Below are 15,331 nucleotides of genomic sequence, written 5' to 3' on the forward strand. Positions count from 1 at the left end.
AGGGTCCCAGACATTGAGGAGAGGGACGTGGGCACTTGGAAGAGGGACATGGGGGCTGGGGGGAAGGAGCCAGGCGTTATGGAGAAGGACCTAGGGACTGGGAAGAGGGTCCCATGTGCTGGGGAGAGGGAGCCAGGCATTCAGGAGTGGGGTCTGGGGAGAGGGACCCAGTGCTGGGGAGAGGGTCACACACACTGAGGAGAGGGATGTGCAGGCTGAGAAGGATCTCGGGCCGAGGAGAGGGTCACGGGCACCTGGGGGGTCTCACCAATGAAGTATGCGGCCTGCTCACGCAGCGGGGTCCGCGGATCCTCCAGGTACCGGCTGCTGCAGTGCACGTATTCGCTGGCCATCGGCCCGGCCTTCTGCACCTGCAGAGACCCCCGGTAGAGGTGTTGGCACCGCTGGGCCTGCTCCCCTCCATGGGACACCCGGCCCCTCCCTAGGACAGGCGTTGGCAACACTGGGCCCATCCCCCCTCCCAGGAGAGGCGCGGGCACAACCAGGATGGGGCTGGTCCAGCTGGGACAGGTGTTGTCACTGATGGAAAAGGTGCTGGCACAGAAGGGACAATGGCTGGCGCCTCCAGGACATGGGTTGGCACCTCCAGGACATGGGTTGGCACCTCCAGGACAGGGGCTGGCACTACTGGGGCAGGGGCTGGCTCCCAGAAGAGGTGCTGGCCACACTGGGACAGGGGCCAGCACCTCCAGGACAGGCCTGGCACTGCTGGGGCCTCCTCACCAGGTACGCGCCAATGCGCCAGATCTGCGCTGTCTCGGCCAGCTTCCGGAGCTGCCTCCAGCCGAGGAGCTTTGCGGCATCCACGAGGGCTGCCTGCGCAGCCTGGGGAGGAGCGAGGAGACGGGTGATGGCACCATGGCCAGGCCAGGGATGGCCCCCGGCCGCTGCCCACAGTGTCCCCCGGTCGGCCGTATGGTCCGCCACAGTGCCCTGTACCTGTGCCGCGCTGGGGCGTGGGTCTCTGAGATGGAGGAAGAGGGGCAGCAGCCCCAGGCGTGCCAGCTGCTTCATCTGCTGCCTCTCCCTGCCTACTGCCCGGCCCAGCAGCTCCCCGAAGAGCCGCATGGCCAGCTCCCGCACCACACCGACCTCCTGCTGGGGCAAGGATGGCAACCTCAGCAGTGGTGGTGGCGGGGGGAACCAAAACGGGCCCCCTACCAGCTCCCTGCCACCATCCTCACGTTGGGGAAGAGGTACAGGAGGTCGTGGGCCAGATGCACAATGAGGTGGCCACTTTGCCGTGGGTCAGCGTGGCGCAACACGTTGCACAGCACCGCCAGCGCCTTGGCGTTCATCTCCCCGTCAGCGTCCTGCAGCTGCTCCACCAGGTGCAGGATCAACTTCTGCCTCTTCCCTGCCTGCAGGGAGACGCGCAGCATTTTCCTCAGACCACTGATGGTGGAAATGCTCTGGACACAGGCACCGGTGGCAAGCGCTTGCTCACCGTGGCGGGTCTCTCGGAGAGGAAGAGGAGGCCACGGAGCGCCAGCCAGCGCATGACCTGGCGCTCATTGCCCAGCCACACCCAGCACAGGCTCAGCGCCATCTCCTCGGCCGCCGCGCACAGATCAGGGCACTGCAGCAGCTGCAACAGCACAGGGCCAGGGTGGCATGGGGACCGGTGGCCACACCTAGGACCGGGACCTCGGCACGTGGCATGGCATTCCCACTGCCACCTCCCGTTCGGCCCCAGCCCCAGCCCCTAGTCCTTGTCCTCATCCTCATCCCCCGGCCCTGGCCATGGCCCCATGTCCCCAGCCCGGGCCGCAGACCCTCACCTCCAGCCCCATCTGAATCCCCTCCCCATTGTCCCCTTGTCCACCACCCCTCCACCCCAGCCCTGCCCCTCATCACCATCCTCACGTCCCCAGCCCCTAGTCCTGCCGCCATCTGGAGCCCTCCGGCCGTTCTTCAGAGCACATGGAGTGCTGAGGGCCGGCACGGAGGGTGCTTGAAACACAGGTGACACCTGGGGACTAGCAGAGGCACTAGCAGAGCCCTAGTTCTGCCGCCACCAGCCACCCCTTCCCACTCATGCCAGCACCCCGCATCCTACCTCGATGAAGAAGGCCATAGAGGGGATCTCCTGGCATTTGTTCTTGCCCCTCAGGGCCAGGATTAGGTTCAGGATGATCTCAGCACGCTCGCCCAGAGGGTTCCCCCGCATCTGCCTGGCAATGGACGGGAGAGGCACCGTGGTGGCCGAGTGAGGTGGGCAAACTGCACCGGGACCCCGTGGGACCCCCAGGGTGGGATGCAGGGCCAAGGAGGGCAGGGGGCTTACCTGGCCAGCAAGGCAACCCCCGTGAGGTGGGTCTCGGCCCGGCTGATCATCTCCCAGCCCCCCTGCCGCTGCATGGCAGTGATCTGCTCCCTGTAGCCGCTGCAGCACAGCAGCGCCTGCATGGCTTGCACCGCCGTCCTGCTCGGGGAGAAGAGTGCTGCTTGGTCACCCCATGCTCCAGCATGGGCAGCGGGGGCTGCACCAGGGCAATAGGGTACCTGACAGGCCTGGGAGGCATGAGTTTGCCCTCGTGGCTGAAGGCGGGGATGTCCTCTTGCGCGTGGACGAGGGTAAAGGACATCTGGAAGTGGAGGGCCACATAGAGGCGGGGGAAGAGTGCCTTCACCTCCTGCTTGCAGGTGTGCTGCAGGAGGACGACGTTCAGCACCCGGGTTGCCTGCAAAGATGGCAATGGCAGCCCTCGCTGGTGCCACAGCTGCGTGCACGGGGAGGCCTCCCTCGCCCAGTGAGCCCGTGGGACCACTCACGGTCAGGGGCAGGACGCAGGTGAGGTCCCGCACGGTGGTGCCCGGCTTGCAGAGGGGCCGCTCCTGCAGCACGCAGAGCAGCTCCTCCAGCACCTTCTCAGCTGCCGACGACTGGGAGACCATCACCTCCCACATGGCCGCAGCAATGCTGGGAACCCAAGCGAGAAAGGGTCAGGTCAGCATCCCGGCATCCCACTGACCCTTGCCACGTGGCTCTGGGAGGCCTGCAGGGAGCCCAGCTCCAGCCCTGGGGCTGCTGCCCTCAGGCTGGCAGCAGGCCAAGTGTACCTGTCACAGGTCGGGGAGCAGCTCAGCAGGCCAACGACCACCTCCCTTGGGTAGCGGCATGTCAGGAGGAGAAGGAAGGCCTTGAGGATGTCCTGGGCTGCGGCCTCACTGATCCATGGCAGGTTCTCGTAGATATGTGCCACGGTCAGCTGCAGCTGGAAGGGACCCGCGTTGGCACCAGCATGCTGCCACAGGGAAACCCCTGCCAGGCTCAAATTGTGCTTGAGAGCCCTGGGTTTGGGGACCGTCACCAGCAGGCTGGAGGCTTACGTGCTCTGGCTTGGTGGTGCAGTAGCCCATCATATCCTCTAGCACGCAGGTTGCCGCTGAGGTGTCGTAGGCACTCCTGTCCTTCACACCCTCGATGGCCATGAGGACCACATCTCTCTGCTCAGCCTCCTCACAGGCCTCCACAGAGCAGCTCAGGGGTCCATCCTCCTCCTCGACCCAGGTCCTCATGGAGAAGCCGGAGCATCTGTCCTCATCCTCAACCCAGGCCTCCTTGGGGCGGCTGGGGGGTTGCTCCTCCTCCTTGACCCAGGTCCTCATGGAAAAGCCGGAGCATCTGTCCTTATCCTCAACCCAAGCCTCCTTGGGGTGGCTGGGGGGTCGATCCTCCTCCTTGGCCCAGGTCCAGGAGCAGCTCCAGCAGGGCAGGGTCATTCCCCATGCAGAGGGGCTGCGTGGGGCAGGGCTGCTCACAGCTCCCGCTCGCCCCCACGACACTTCCCCAGGGGCTTCTCAGCAGGAAGCTCCAGCCAGGGATGACACCAAAGGCAAGGAGCTTCCTGAGCCTCTGCTTCCAGCTCCCTGCTGCTGGCGTGGGGGGAAGGGAAAGGAGCTGCCAAGCCTGCACAAGAGGCCCAGACGCCGAAGCCCACGGAGAGACCAGCAGGTCTGCGAGGAAGCTCAGAAAGCGCCTTCACCCCGCTCTGCCCACGGGCAGCACCAGCAGCACCTCTGCTGGCCCCACCACGCCTGCTGTCACCTCCAGCCTGGAGCCGCCACGAGCCCAGCTCCATCCGCGCCCTCCCCTTGCCGCCCTCCCCTGCGCCAGTGCGCATGCTCCGCGGGAGGAGGCGGCACTTCCAGCCCTGTGGGGGCGGGGCCTGTGAGTCCATGGCCACCGCCCCTGGTGCCGCCGGCCCCGCCCCCGCCGGGCCCCGCCGCGGCGCCGCTCTCGAGGCCGCGGAGAAGCAGCTGCGGCAGCGGCAGGTGTTGGCGGCTGCTGCGCAGGGAGCCCGGAGCGACGCTGCAGCCCGGCGTGTGCTCGTGTGGCCGGAGCCTGTGGCAGCTGCTGCTGGCCGGGGCCGGGGCCATGGCTGGGGCCCGGGCTGGGGCCAGGGCGGAGGGTGGGGAGCAAGGGGGAGCGGTGCCGGGCTGGCCCTGGGCTGCGGGAGTTGTGCTGCAGGGGAGCGTCGGTGGGGAAACGCTGCTGCCGGGGCGCTGCTGCCACAGGGCCCCGCTCTGCCCCGGGGCCTGGGCGAGTCTGCGCCAGGGGATGCACGCGCACATGACAGGAGCCCCGGGAGGCCGCGGCCTTTTGTTCAGAAGTGGGCGAATGACCCAGGGGCCATCGCAGCCCTTGGCATTATCTGCCATGAGCGGGTGGCCCTGAAATTTTGTCTCCATCAGCAGCCCAAGAAAGGGGCTGGAGGGGGGATCCCAGAGTGTCCCTCTGCTGGGAGAGCATAGAGAAGTGCTGGAGGCCGGCCCAGAGGAGCCACCTGACCATAGAGATGGACTGTCCCCTCCAGGTGACCATAGAGGTGTGGCATGGTATGTAACAGACTGTCCCTCTGCTAGGAAGACCATGGAGCCGGCGCGGGCGGAGCCAACCCCAGAAAGTCCCTGAGACTCGGGACCCTCCTGAACTCCCCTTTTCACTGCGCTTTCCTTTCCACCCCTTCTTCATCCCACGCTACTTCCAGCGCTACCTCCAGGAGAGAAACGTGACTTGTCCCAGTTTCCTGCACATGTTACGTATCACAGCAAATACAGCCTTCCCCGTTTCTGGGGTTCGACCACAGGTGTGAAACACTGGTGCTGGCTGACGTTCAAGATCTTTTCACGATACAAAAAGCATTCCCGGCTTTTACATTTGTGGTGCTTTTCCATGCAGACTGGGCACCTCTCTCACAAAATCCTGGACAAACCATTTAAAGACTAACAGCCAGGGCCTTGTGCTGGCCCAGATCTGCACATCAGCTTGCAGCTAGGGCACCTTCTTCTTGTGCCCGTGTTATCTGCAGTATCGCAGCAGGCAGAAATGTCAATAATGCAGCTATGGAGATGTTTGTGCAATGCCTGACAAAGCTCAAAAATGTTTCTTGACCCAAATACCTTCCTGCCATCCTTAACATGAGAGTAATGTTTGTTGTGCAAAAGGAGAAAACAGGTTTGGGATATTTGAGATAGTTATTTGTCTTAAATATCCCCCAGCCTTTTTTTACCCTTGGACACGACGAAGATGTGTTTAGTAATGTGTAGCAGATCCTCAGACAATGGAGTTTTGCTCAGCACGACTGTCCTGTTTATGCACCACCAACAAAACAGTGGCCATTGCCCCTGCTATTTAGACTGATTAAATAGTGCTACTTTCTGTGGTTGGTTTAGAAATGGAGGGTAGATCATATGGCACTGCCTGTCCAACCCCAGCCACTTTTACGATAAAGGTTGGCAGATGGAAAGTCTGATCAGAAAACAAAACAAAACAAAACCCCCTTTGACTCTAGTGGATCACTGACCCAAACATTTATAAAATCTCTGTATTTGTATTGCTTAACTTAATAGTGGGGAACTAGAAAGATGTGTGCTAAAGCTGGTCCTTCACGCAGCAGTCCCAAAGCCTAAGCCTCTGTGCCCTTGGGAACCACAAGGTGATGGAGAAGCGGGACCTCGACATCAAGACCAAGTAGCTGCAGCACCTCCAGGGCCTGCACTGTTAAAGGTTGCTGGATCCAGTGGATTTTTGAATAAACAGATTCCTCCTTCCTGGTCTGCTGGAAGGGAGACTACTGCAGTTCTCTGTTCCCTGGTCCTGCCAGCAGCAAGGCTGGGCATGTACTTCCAAGAGGCATACACACACTCTGTATGGACATTGCGGACCACCCAAAAATCACCTCCAGCAGGGGCACAGTACCTTTACAGGCACCACGGAGACATGAGCAGCACTCATGAACATGAACGATACAAACGGCCTGGTCCTGTTCTTGCTCACCAGCTAATCAGACTCAGAGCTTGAAGGAGACCTCACACGCACCCTCGCACGGGTGTCTCTGGTAGCTGGCTGCCTTGATGTCTGCAAGCCTTACACACATGCACTCACATAGAGAGCAGGTACACAGCCTGGCAAGACAAGTGTCCCTGCCAGCAGCTTGCTTACACATGACTGGCCCCTTTTATTCCCTCTGCCTCCATTTTCCCATGCTTCTTCTCCCATGATCCAGCCTGATCCCTCCCTTTCTCCAGCTTTATCCCCTTTGAAATAAACAGCCCATCTCTAAGTATTTTTTTCTTCATTGGTGCCAGTTTTACTGCCTATGTACTCAAGTTTAATATTTCTGGTCCGGTTAGCTAGGTAACCTCTGGCTCATATGGTGCTTCTGATATCGTTACCTCGGTACTGCTGGTGCTGCAAGAGTCTGCTCCCCGGAGGATCCCCAATACGCCAGTTATGTGTGACGCTTGTCCTTTTCTCGTATAACTCTCCCTTAACCACCGCTGAAATCCAGCCATCGCTCACCGTGCTGTCTGGAACTTGGCAGGGTCTCATTCTGTTCCCTGCAGTGTCCAAAGATTTCTCATAGCCACTAGTTTCTCACGCCCTGTTCAGTTATCTCAGTCCCGAGGCAGAGCCTAGGCGTCTGCCTGCATCCCCTAACGCTGTGTTGCCGGTGGAGCTGTGGGCCTGGATGGGAAGACCCAGGGCCACCACATCCTTCACTGTGGTGCACAAGGTCCCACCCAGAGCAAGATGACTGAGCTGCCTAAGAGTGCCCAGGTGCTCTGCTGGGCTGAGCTTTGGTCACCCAAAACACCGTAGCTTCCCTGGGGTCCCATGTGAGGAGATGGGCTGCAGAGATGAACTGGACCCAGTTTTCCTAAAAAGAGTTCACCCTTGTAGAATTCCCTTCAGAAATGGGATGCTCAGAGACAAAGTTTAAAAGAGCTGTTAACAGTAAATCTGCTCCTCAGAAGCCTCAACAAAATGAAATGCTGATTAGAAACAACTGCAAAGGAGTAAAGCAATGGCAGTGCTTTCCCTTCCCCTGTGCTTTGTTTTTCCCTGTGGAATGCAAAATAAAAGGAGAAAAGGGATCTCTGTGTGCTGATTATTATTGTGCTGATGTTTCCTTTTATCAATACTACATGCTTCTGCCCATCCCTTTGCCATGTAAATATATGGATGGAGACAGAAGTGTAAAATAAGGGGGGAATATATAATTTCATTGATGGACAAGAAGAAAAAAGTGTGATAGAAGCATACATAGTTTATTTGAAAAAAATCTTGATGATGAAATAATTGTTCAGGAAAGAAAAGGAAGGTAGAAAATGCCTAATTATCCAAGAAGAAATAATTCTTTTTTTTTTTTCCTTCAGGAGAATGCATCCTGGAGTCACCAGTGGAGATAAAGCAGGGCTTTTAATAGTGGACAAACTGACAGTATGTTACGAAAATATGCATTTTTAAGAAATCTCCCTCCAAAGTGAATAATAAAACTATCATCGGCAGGCTATCATTGACAAATCAGTGAGGCTGTCTTCATCACACTAATGAAACCGAGAAGTGTATTATGGATTTGAATCCAATGAATTTGAACCCATTGTAATGTCTGAGCTTAATTTTCATGCTTAATATCTTCTGTTATTCAGGGAGAGAAAGTGTTTTGCACTTTCCTCAACACCCCTTGGACATTGTCCCCAGAGTTTTCAGCTAAATTTCCTGAGATGACTTATGAAAACTTCCTTGTGTCAGCATGCACTGGCAGTCTATGTCCTAGTCCTGTGGGAGTTCAATGTTTTACTAATATTTTTTAGATTTTGTTTATAATAACCCCCTGCAACCAAGACACACAATTCACGTTCCTTACTTTCACTACTACAATCCAACAAGAAAATAAATCTCCTGAAGCACCTGTATTTAATAGCTATATATATATGTGTGTGTGATACAATACATGATACATGATTAGAATTGCTGTCATGAAAAGCATCATGACTGGGGGAAAAGCCAAACCTTTGCACGGCCAAGGGCTTCCTCCAGGGCCAGCTTCACAGTCTTGTTTCTGAAACTGTAGATGAAGGGGTTTAAGAAGGGGTACAGGACAGTGTTCAGCAAAGCTACAACTGTGTTAGTCTCCAAGGAAACCCCTTCTGAGGGCCGTGCATAGAGAACAATGCAGCTTCCATAGACAATGGCTAAGGCAGTGAGATGGGAAGAACATGTAGCAAAAGCTTTCTTCCTCCCAGATGCTGATGGCATGTGCAGAATACAGTGGAAGATGCGCACGTAGGACACCAGGATTAAACATAAGGAACCCAGCACTACAAAAGATAACAAAACGGAGTCTATTTTCCAAAGCAGGCTGGTGTCAGAGCAGGACAGTTTGAATAAGGGGGAGCTGTCACAGAAAAAATGGTGGATCTTGTTGGGGCCACAGAAAGTCAGCTTTGAGAGCAGGACCATGTGGTAACTCGAGAGTGTGAAGCCTAGGACCCATGCAGCAACAACCAGGTAGGTGCAGAGCTGCTGCTTCATGATGGCAGCATAATGCAAAGGTTGGCAGATGGCAACGTAGCGATCAAAAGACATGACAACAAGGAGAGCAAACTCTGTACAACCCAGGGCAAAATAGAAATAGGACTGGGCAAAGCAGCTGCTAAATGGGATTGTTCTCCTACCAGAGCTCAGAATCACCAACAGTTTGATGGTTGTGGAGGATGTGAACCAGATTTCCAGGAATGCCAGATTGCTGATGAAAAAGTACATGGGGGTTTGCAGGCGGTGAGCCACACACACGAGGAAAATGATCATTGTGTTCCCCGTCACTGTTGTCAGGTATATGAGTAGAAGGATCAGGGAGAGAAACAGCTGTAGCCTTTGATCAAGCCCTGAGAAACCCTCCAGGGTGAACTCAGCAACCACAGTTTCATTTCCTGCTCCCATGCCCAATTTCAGTACGTCCTACTGAGACAGGAGCACGAAGAAGCAAGTGTGAGAATTTCACAGTCTCGACGGGAGGGTAGATCCTTCCTTCTTTGCTCCCTCGCTTGCTTCCTATGTAACACAGACAGAAATATTCCTCTCAGCCATGCATCACACCCTGATTTCTCTGCTTCACATTTCACTGAGAGGCCTCAGAGATTTTACTGTCTTCTTTCTGCCTTTTCCAGCCACTCACAAAGGATTCTTTCTCATGAGCACAGTATTGTAAAGAGGTTGTGAACTATTTCATGCCATGCCTGGGAAATTCTCTGTTCACTTCGACCTATTGCAAACATCCATCACATCTGTGTTTCAAAAGGCAACCTAATCTCCCAGCAAAAGTACTTACTAGTATCTGCAGATGCCAGTCCATCCACGTAGATAAGTATGTTGAAAGTTATTCCTTCTACTTTTCAGTCCTTGCCTTTTTTGACTTGGAACGTCTGTGAGGCTGTTGCTTTCAAAACAAGCCAGTACTGAGCATCTCTTCTGTAATCCCCTGCTTTCTTCCACAGCTTCTTCCTCTCTGTTTCTCCAGAAGCACTGAGGAAACATTTTTATTAAATGTCCTGACCTAAATGCCTCGCTTTCCCTTTAGGGGAAGGGGTAAATCTTCTCCTCTTAAAGAACTTAAAGGCTGTCCTTTTGATTATTTGAAATAGGAAGGGTCTGGAACAACAACAACAACAAAAATACTAAGCAGGGTTATATTTTAGAAGTTGGGCACTTCAGTTTGAGCAAGTTAGCTTCCTCCCATCTTGTCAGTGCAGAGAGAGAGAGAAGAGTGTCTGGAAGAGACTGGTAACACTTCTTTCACCTGTCAATTACAGTCTGGGAGGACCCAGCCTCTAGAGCTCTCTCTTTGCTGGCTATATAGGGACCAAGGGAAAATGAGTACAGGCACCAGCTGCTCACAGACACCTCTAATGAAGTCAATGAAACTCACTATTTCTGTCTCAAACCTCTTAATTTATTTAGTAGCTAATTTTTTTTTCAAACCAAAGAACGTGTCTAACAGAAGGAAGTCCAAAGAAAACATAAGCAATAAATACTGACGTTTTTCCCTCCACCTTTGCATTTGGTTTTAGACATATAAAGGAAAGGAGCAGATGACTCCACAGATAGGATGCTTCAGGAGTGCAAGGGCAGGAGGAGGAGATGATGGGTTTCAAGCAGTGAAACAGAGGTTCTCCACAGACTGTGTTCTTAGTCTGCTGGCTGTCACCTAAAATCATGCTTCTCCTGAATGTGCTTTCTTAGAGGAACCTGCAAAGCTGCTGAGAGCTTACAGCAAAGCAGCTTCTCTGCTCACCATGGGGGTATCCCTCTTGAACCCTTTTATCAGGCTTTGGTTGGCGCAAAGGATTTGCTGTATTCAGGCCCCACGTAGCCAAAAATGGAGCTACCATATGCAATAGTGACTATGGCGGTGTGAGATATGCAGGTGAAGAAGGCGTCTTACGGCTTTCCCAGAGGGTATTCTCAGGACAGTGCATCTAGTGCAGGCATAAGACACAGGGGTCAGTGTGAAGGAGCTCAGCAACATAGCAGAGAAGGGAACAAAGCTCATGTTTGAAGGTAGCTGGTGCCCATGCAGGTTGCTCTCATCAAAGGGATGAGGCCACAGAAGAAAGAGTCTCTTTACTGGGGACACAGGGTACCTTGGTATGTAAGATGGTGGGGCTGAGCAAGGATAGAGATGCCATCACCCAATGGATAAAGATGAGTGTGGAGCACAGCCAGGGCTTCATAAAAATGATACAGTGCAATGGGTTGCAAATGGCCCCACAGCAATCAAAAGACATCACAACAAGCAGGTTGAACTCAGCTGTGCCCAGGAGGATGGAAAGGAAGGTCTGGAACCGGCAAGCAGCCATGGGATGGTCTTAATCTCCAAGATGAGGCCGACAAACCTTTTAGGGGCAAAGGGAACCAAATATCTGGGAAGGTGAAGCTGCTGGGGAAGAGATACGCTAGGGGTGGAACTGGTTGAGCCAAATGATGGCTATCATGACCATATTGCCCATGGCAGTGAGCAGATAAATCACCCATGACAGCATGAAGAAGAGGATTTGCATTTCATGAGTGACTGAAAAGGCCTTGAGGAAGAACTTGCTCGCTATGGTACAGTTGGGAGGATCCATTTCAGAACGTAGTCAGCTGAAGGTGTGACAAGACTAACTAATGTCATGCGTGGTGAAATTTGTCTTGCTGCCTTCATCAACTTTCCCTTCCCTTTTCCTAGTCCTACTTTTTTTTCTTGAGGTGGGAGACCAGAACTGCACAAGGGATTCTCATTTTCTCTTTGTTTATATCCAATGCCATGAAATAAATGTTGATGCTTTTTGTATTGTGAAAAGACCTTGAACATCAGTCAGCCAGCACCAGTGTTTCACACCTGTGGTCAAACCCCCAGAAATATGTAACATATGCAGGAAACTGGGACAAATGCCCCAAATCACATTTCTCTCCTGGAGGTAGCACTGGAAGTAGCATGGGATGAAGAAGGGATGGAAAGGAAAGCTCCATGAGAATGGGAGTTTAAAAAGGTCATGAGTCTCATGGACTTTCTTGGGCTGCTTATGAACACAAAATTTCACGGTCACCCCCTCATAGCAGATAATGCCAAAGGCTGTGATGGCCCCTTTGCTGTTAGTCAACTTCTGGAAAAAAAATGGACCTGGCGCTAATCACCGAGGGTGTCAAATGCATCGAAGTCCCCAGCCTGAGTATATGCTTCATAGGCTCCTTAAACTTTTCGCCCATGAAACCAAGAAGCCTTCCCTAAGCTTTGGGATTTGAGGGTTGCAAAGGCTATTTTCTCCATTTTTTAAGCACTGCTGAAAATCAAAAGTTATGTAGGCCCTCCTCCATAACCTGTGTATCATGGATTAGACAGCATGCTGCCCGAGGAGAAGAAAGCAATTGCTGGCATGACAGAAAGTGAATGAGGGGAAGATCTCTGACGTGCAGAAAGGACTGTGCTGCTATAGCCAAGAAGATGTGACAATTTTGAGGGAAGGGAGATTGTCAATTAGGGACTAAAATGTAGCTACGAGTTTGACTGCAAGTGTTTAAGTGAGGAGGAAAGAGGTTCCTGTTATCTTGTTATGAAGGCTTGAGAGTCTGGAGGGCTTGGTGAGGTCTCACAGCATTTCCTCTGCCATGTTGTCTGGTGCTGAGGCAATAATTCTGTACATACACAGGTGTGTAGCCAGTCTCTGGTGAGCTCCTTCAAACCACAACTCTGCTTATGGCCTCAGAAAGAACCATGCACCTACTCTTTATACATTGCTGCACTGCTGGCTGTGACTGAACCTGTGCCAAAAGCTTTGCCCAGCCCAAGCGCATGGTGTTCTCAGTAACAGCATCGCTGTCTGCACCCAAACACGCCTTGTCACGGGGACCTGGTGCACACGCTTGAGGGAGCTCTCTCAGGGCAGCGCTCACCGCCTTCATGTGGATGAAGGTGACTTCTGAAGAGGAAGATGTGTTGGAGGGTGGTGGGGGAAACGGAGATGAAAGTTCAGCACCTATGTCTTCTGCAAAGCCATGTGGTACCTCAGCAGAGGGGGATTTGTGGCTCATCTCAGTGCTTGTTGTTTTGGTCTCCTGTAAAACCTTTGGCAGTTGTCTCCATCTGCAGGGTGTATATGTGACTGAAGACAATGTTTCTCCCAGTGACCCTTCATGCTGGTGGTTGATATATTCTCTCCTGAACGTGGCACTCAGACTCTCTGCTGATGATCACCCTTTTGGCATCTGTATATGCCGAGGTTTCAAAGCTATACTCTTGCAGGGTGCCAGAGAAGCTGGAGTGAATAATTCTGGTGGCCAACACAATCTCCTCAGGAGAGGTTCACTTGTTCTTTGAGAGGCTGTAGGTCTGGATTTTGGGGTGCTGAGAACTCACTTCACACTGCAACAGCTGAATGTGCAGTCATTTCAGAAGGCCGTGCTTCAGCATGTCAGGCACAGAAATCTTGGGATGCGGGGAACACCATGCTGATTATTCCATTGCCCTTTTGTTTTAAAACGGTGTTAGGAAAAACCCTGCCCAGGGGCTGTGAAGGCCTTGGCACTGGTTTGCGGGTTGGCCAAGGCTTGTCATGTTCCTTGCATGTTAGGTTTTGCGGGTGCAAGACCATGAGAACAATAAAAAAAAAAAACACACGAGAAGAAAAAAATCCTGCCATGCAGTCTCTGGAAAACACTGCTTCAGTGGCTTCAGTGAAGGGGTACAGAGCTGCAAATATCATGCCCCTCGTGTTACCATGATTGACCACAGGGTTGCAAAGAAAGTGGAATTTATCTCAGCGCAAAGGGGACTGGAGGGTGGCCCTTGTTTTAGACAAACACCTATATCCGCTGAGTGGAGCAACTGGCTATGTGCAATCGCAAGGTGGGAAGGAGAGGATTGGATACTGGTATAGAGAGACGGTCCAGGTTCATGAGAGGTTAAACAGAGTAGATTTAATGAAGGACTTGCACTCCAAACTGCACAGGGAGCCCCAGGAACCGCGCGGAAGGGTTGATGATGGGAGGCTGCTGGACGCCCGGGTCAGACCCCCAGGCGGGACTCAGCTTGTCGTATCTTAAGGTCCCCTTACATCTACTCAAACTATTTCCTTGTCTCAGCTGTGCTAAACTTGAGTAGCTACTGTCCAGGAATCAGCTGGGCGTTGTTGACAAAAGGGAATATGCCTGCCTGGCCCTGATGGGAATTTGGTCAGTGTGTACTTTCACACACTGGGCCTGCTATCATGTGCGCTGCCCGTCACTGACTCCTGGCCAGATCTTCTGCAGGTGTTCTCACTCCACTCCACCCCCTGACAGAGAGACGTGGTGTTGGTGCCACCAGTGTGCAGACAAGGTTTGGACGTGCTTTTCAGGTATTAGCTTAACTAACAGCTAAGTTGCACAAACAACGAAATTCTAGTAAATAGATGGTACATTATAACATATATGCACGCAAAAATAATCAGCTCAAAAGACCAGGAGTATAATGTGTTTTCCCATAGTCCTAAATCCAACAGAGATGATGACAGTCACTGCCAGGGGTTGTACCATGCTGGTTCTTTGGATCTGACATTGTGTGGTAGTTGGAGTAGACTCATCATCTTGTGGACTTCCATTTCCATGGGCTTACTGCAGTGTTGTCGGCATCCCAGCTACCATCAGTGCATGGGGTTAGGATGGAGAGCAGCAATGTTGCGGCTCTGCTCGCCACATTCATCAGGTCACAGTTCTCTGGGAGAGAGTCTCCGAAAATGAAGCAAATCACAACATTGCTTTTGGACCCTGAAAATCATTGCCTGATGCTCAAACACTTTCCTGCAAGTCAGCAAGAAGCACATGAGGGGTCGTAGTTGAGACTCAGCTTGCAAAATTGAATTTTTTTTATGCAAATAACTCTGCAAGACCCTTCAGTGTTATGGTCCTCACCTTCCCACATGCTCCTCTCATCCCTAAGGGAGTCATTTCTAGCCTGACAGTTCAGGTGTCCATCTCAGCTGAGCACGTTTTGCAATGTGTCACTAGGTTGGTTGAGGCCTGCAGTTTCTGAAGTTCTTGCCAGGATCTCCAGCCAGGATGCTAACTCAACCCCCGCATTCAGCTGAGCACATACAACTGACCTCACCACCATCATCCAAGCCATGTGCCTGCTGCTGGTCTATGAGCTGCTAAGGCAGGAGTGACCTTGCATGCCCATGCCCCAGCCATGAGGCTGCTGGTAGCTTATCAGAGGCTGAGTCAGAAGTGACCTCCCAAGCAAGAACACAAGCCTTGTCCATCAGAGAAGAGGAAAGGCCATCAGCAGCTGTGTGGGCTTGGTAGATGATTGTAAGGTCACCTCTATCTGAGCAGCTGATAAGCCAGCACTTGGCTCATGCCTAAGGTAATTGTTTGTGAGGTCACTTCTGCCTGAGGACCTGATAGGCCACCAAGAGGCACAGAGCTAGGATGTTGATTGTGAGGTCATTCAGAACTGAGCTGCTGATAGGCCAGAAACAGTTACATGGCTTGGATGGTGACTGT

At 53.0% G+C, this 15,331-nt stretch overlaps 1 pseudogene; it reads right to left on the minus strand.

Annotated features, from left to right (window-relative positions):
* Positions 1-15,331, minus strand: part of LOC136993807 (antigen WC1.1-like) — a 1,003,008-nt pseudogene that overhangs the window by 703,452 nt on the left and 284,225 nt on the right.

This window comes from Apteryx mantelli, chromosome 20, assembly GCF_036417845.1.
Source record: "Apteryx mantelli isolate bAptMan1 chromosome 20, bAptMan1.hap1, whole genome shotgun sequence".
Lineage (NCBI taxonomy): Eukaryota > Metazoa > Chordata > Aves > Apterygiformes > Apterygidae > Apteryx > Apteryx mantelli.